Raw genomic sequence first — 4881 nt, 5'->3', positions numbered from 1 at the left:
GAACACGCTGTCGTACACGTCTATCCAGAGCATCCCAAACATGCTCAATGGGTGACATGTCTGGTGAGTACTCAGGCCATAGAATAACAGTTTTTTTTCAGCTTCCAGGAATTGTGTTCAGCGACATCGGGCCCGTGCATTATCATACTAAAACATGAGGTGATTGGTGAGGATGAATGGCACGACAATGGGATCTCATCACGGTATCTCTGTGCATTCAAATTGCCATCGATTAAATGCACTTGTTTGTTGTCCGAAGCTTATGCCCATTCCATAACCTCACCACCACCATAGGGCACTCTGTTCACAAAGTTGACATCAGCAAACCGCTCGCCCACATGATGCCGTACATGTGGTCTGCTTTTTTTAGGCCGGTTGGACGTACTGCCAAATTCTATAAACCAACGTTCAAGGTGATTTAGAGAAATTAGCTTTAAATTTTCTAGCAACATCTCTGTTGCACATTCCTGCAGTCAACATGCCAACTGCACACTCCCTCAAAACAGAGACATCTCTGGTATTGTGTTATGTGAAAAAACTGCACATTTTAGAGTGGCCTTTTATTGCCCTCAGCACAAGGTGCACCTGTGTAATGATCATGCTGTTTAATCAGATTGTTGATATGCCACAGCCTGTCAGGTGGTGGATTATCTTGGCAAAGAACAAATGATCACTAACAGGGATGTAAAGACATTTGTGCACAACATTTGACAGAAATAAGCTTTTGTGTGTATGGAACATTTCTGGGATCTTTTATTTCAGCTCATGAAACATGGGACCAACACTTTACATGTTGCATTTATATTTTAATTCAGGGTATTTACAGGAATAAGCTGGTCCAAACTGGTGTGTGTGTGTCATGTGTGTGTTGGTCCAGTGTGTGTGTGTGTGTGTGTGTGTGTGTGGGTCCAGTGTGTGTGTGTTTCCAGTGTGTGTGTGTGTCGGTCCAGTGTATGTGGGTCCAGTGTGTGTGTGTGTGTGTGTGTATGTGTGTGTGTGTGTGTGTGTGTGTGTGTGTGTGGTGTGAGAGAGAGTGTGTGTGTGTGTCCTGTGTGTCCACTTTGTGTGTGTATGTGTGTGTGTGTCCTGTGTGTGTGTGTGTGTGTGTGTGTGTGTGTGTGTGTGTGTGTGTGTGTGTGAGAGTGTGTGTGTGTGTGAGTGTGTGTGTCCTGTGTGTGTGTCCAGTTTGTGTGTCCAGTGTGTGTGTCCAGTGTGTGTGCCTGTCCGTGTGTGTGTGTGTGTGTGTGTTTGTCCAGTGTGTGTGTCGAGTTTGTGTGTGTCTTTCTGTCCAGTGTGTGTGTGTGTGTGTCTGTCCAGTGTGTGTGTGTGTGTGTGTGTGTGTGTGTGTGTGTGTCCAGTGTGTGTGTCCATTGTGTGTGTGTGTGTGTCCTGTGTGTGTGTCCAGTGTGTGGGACCAGTGTGTGTGTGCCTGTCCCTGTGTGTGTGTGTGTGTGTGTGTGTGTTTGTCCAGTGTGTGTGTCGAGTTTGTGTGTGTCTTTCTGTCCAGTGTGTGTGTGTGTGTGTCTGTCCAGTGTGTGTGTGTGTGTGTGTGTGTGTGTGTGTGTGTCTAGTGTGTGTGTCCATTGTGTGTGTGTGTGTCCTGTGTGTGTGTCCAGTGTGTGGGACCAGTGTGTGTGTGTGTCCAGTGTGTGTGTGTGTGTGTGTGTGTGTGTGTGTGTGTGTGTGCCCTGTTTGTCCGGTGTGTGTGTGTGTGTCAAGAATGTGTGTGTCAGTGTGTGTGTGTGTGTTTTTCTGTCCAGTGAGTGTGTGTGTGTCTCTGTCCAGTGTGCATGTGTGCCCTGTGTGTGTGTGTGTGGTCTGTGTGTGTGTGTTTTTCTGTCCAGTGAGTGTGTGTGTGTCTCTGTCCAGTGTGCATGTGTGCCCTGTGTGTGTGTGTGTGGTCTGTGTGTGTGTGTGTGTGTGTGCCCTGTTTGTGTGTCCAGTGTGAATGTGTGTGTTTGTGTGTGTGTCGGTGTGTGTGTGTGTGTCCAGTGGGTGTGTGTGTGTGTGTGTGTCCACTGTGTGTGTCCTGTGTGTGTGTGTCCTGTGTGTGTGCCCTGTGTGTGCGTGTGGTCTGTGTGTGAAGAGTCCCACATTTCTGAGGTTCGGCAGTGGCCTGAAGGTATGTTAGGTTCAGGAGTGGGTTGCTGAGGTCCGAGTCTGATGGTTTTCAGGGTGGGCCCCTGTGGCCCCCCTCCCAGCAGTGTCTGTATGGGATAGGACTGTAGTCAGAAGGTTTTCAGGGTGGGCCCATATGGCCCCCCTCCCAGCAGTGTCTGTATGGGATAGGACTGTAGTCAGAAGGTTTTCAGGGTGGGCCCATATGGCCCCCCTCCCAGCAGTGTCTTCTCTCTTCAACTGCTGACCTCATCTGGAGTTGAGTTCCACATCCCTCATTGTCCTGGTACCATAGCAACTGGCCTGCCCTATCAGGAACTGAAACCAGACGTGACCCTTTGCCTCCTTCCTTAGAAATATGAATTTTCACCAGTTTGAACAGAACTTTCCATCCCCAAAGTTCCTCTTCACCCTTCACTGAGCCCTTAACATCTCCGTGTATTATTCAGAATGTGATTCAGATTGTTGTGTAATTGTGAGTTGTAATGGAGTCCTTGTTCTCAATGGGACTGCTAAAACAGATAGATAAAGGTGTTAATAAATAAATGCATTCAGCACTAACAGCTCTGAGTGTCTTTCCATCCCCAAAGTTCCTCTTCACCCTTCACTGAGCCCTTAACATCTCCGTGTATTATTCAGAATGTGATTCAGATTGTTGTGTAATTGTGAGTTGTAATGGAGTCCTTGTTCTCAATGGGACTGCTAAAACAGATAGATAAAGGTGTTAATAAATAAATGCATTCAGCACTAACAGCTCTGAGTGTCTTTCCATCCCCAAAGTTCCTCTTCACCCTTCACTGAGCCCTTAACATCTCCATGTATTATTCAGTATGTGATTCAGATTGTTGTGTAATTGTGAGTTGTAATGGAGTCCTTGTTCTCAATGGGACTGCTAAAACAGATAGATAAAGGTGTTAATAAATAAATGCATTCAGCACTAACAGCTCTGAGTGTCTTTCCATCCCCAAAGTTCCTCTTCACCCTTCACTGAGCCCTTAACATCTCCATGTATTATTCAGAATGTGATTCAGATTGTTGTGTAATTGTGAGTTGTAATGGAGTCCTTGTTCTCAATGGGACTGCTAAAACAGATAGATAAAGGTGTTAATAAATAAATGCATTCAGCACTAACAGCTCTGAGTGTCTTTCCATCTCATCCCTGGTATGAATGAATGATTGTGATGTAATAAATATGTGTTGGTGCTGCAGGCCGTTGCTGCTCCTTGCAACATTGTAAGTTCAACATCATCTTTCTAAAATGTCACTTGCCAAATCTAACAGTAGCCTATCAGGAGCCTATCACTATCTAACAGGAGCCTATCACTATCTAACAGTAGCCTATCACTATCTAACAGTAGCCTATCACTATCTAACAGTAGCCTATCGCTATCTAACAGTAGCCTATCGCTATCTAACAGGAGCCTATCACTATCTAACAGTAGCCTATCGCTATCTAACAGGAGCCTATCGCTATCTAACAGTGGCCTATCACTATCTAACAGTAGCCTATCACTATCTAACAGTAGCCTATCACTATCTAACAGGAGCCTATCACTATCTAACAGTAACCTATCACTATCTAACAGGAGCCTATCACTATCTAACAGTAACCTATCACTATCTAACAGTAGCCTATCACTATCTAACAGTAACCTATCACTATCTAACAGTAGCCTATCACTATCTAACAGTAGCCTATCACTATCTAACAGTAGCCTATCACTATCTAACAGTAGCCTATCACTATTTAACAGTAGCCTATCACTATCTAACAGTAGCCTATCACTATCTAACAGTAGCCTATCACTATCTAACAGTAGCCTATCACTATCTAACAGTAGCCTATCACTATCTAACAGTAGCCTATCACTATCTAACAGGAGCCTATCACTATCTAACAGGAGCCTATCACTATCTAACAGTAGCCTATCACTATCTAACAGTAGCCTATCACTATCTAACAGTAGCCTATCACTATCTAACAGTAGCCTATCACTATCTAACAGTAACCTATCACTCGTTTTTATGTTTAACTTTAAATCAGTTAACGGTGTATCAATGAAAATCTGATATAGAGTGGAATGTACTGTTGACCAACCCATATATTTCAGCAGGGAAGTGTTCCTCACACCATCATTTCAAATGGTAGGACATGTGTCCTGTTGAAGCTAACTGGCTGATGGTAGGACATGTGTCCTGTTGAAGCTAACTGGCTGATGGTAGGACATGTGTCCTGTTGAAGCTTACTGGCTGATGGTAGGACATGTGTCCTGTTGAAGCTAACTGGCTGATGGTAGGACATGTGTCCTGTTGAAGCTAACTGGCTGATGGTAGGACATGTGTCCTGTTGAAGCTAACTGGCTGATGGTAGGACATGTGTCCTGTTGAAGCTTACTGGCTGATGGTAGGACATGTGTCCTGTTGAAGCTAACTGGCTGATGGTAGGACATGTGTCCTGTTGAAGCTAACTGGCTGATGAAGGACAATAACCTAGTATGCCTATTTACAGCAGCATATTTGTAACGGTTGTTGCTGTGTTGAATGGACCAAACTGCAGACGGAATGTGGATACTCATCTTTTTAATATATACGAGCAAAGCATCCACAGGAAAAACAATAACTACTAACTACAGGCTAACATGCTACGTACAAACAAAAGACTAGCAGTGTTAGCACAACCACCCACAAACCCAAGTGACAAACATACTCCTAAATATATGACTCCCAATCAGGAACAACGATCCCCAGCTGTTCCTGATCAGG

At 44.6% G+C, this 4881-nt stretch overlaps 1 long non-coding RNA gene across 1 annotated transcript; it reads right to left on the bottom strand.

The window, feature by feature from the left end:
- Window positions 1–3283: 3283 nt before the first annotated feature.
- On the bottom strand, window positions 3284–3809 carry LOC115186644 (uncharacterized). The gene is made up of 2 exons (XR_003875814.1): window positions 3772–3809; window positions 3284–3403 (listed from the first exon to the last, which is right to left on the bottom strand). It is a non-coding gene; the product is annotated as an uncharacterized LOC115186644 (long non-coding RNA).
- Window positions 3810–4881: the final 1072 nt, after the last annotated feature.

The sequence above is a fragment of the Salmo trutta genome, unplaced genomic scaffold (assembly GCF_901001165.1).
Source record: "Salmo trutta unplaced genomic scaffold, fSalTru1.1, whole genome shotgun sequence".
Lineage (NCBI taxonomy): Eukaryota > Metazoa > Chordata > Actinopteri > Salmoniformes > Salmonidae > Salmo > Salmo trutta.
Note: the sequence above shows the minus strand (reverse complement) of the source record. Positions and strands in the feature narration are given on the sequence as shown.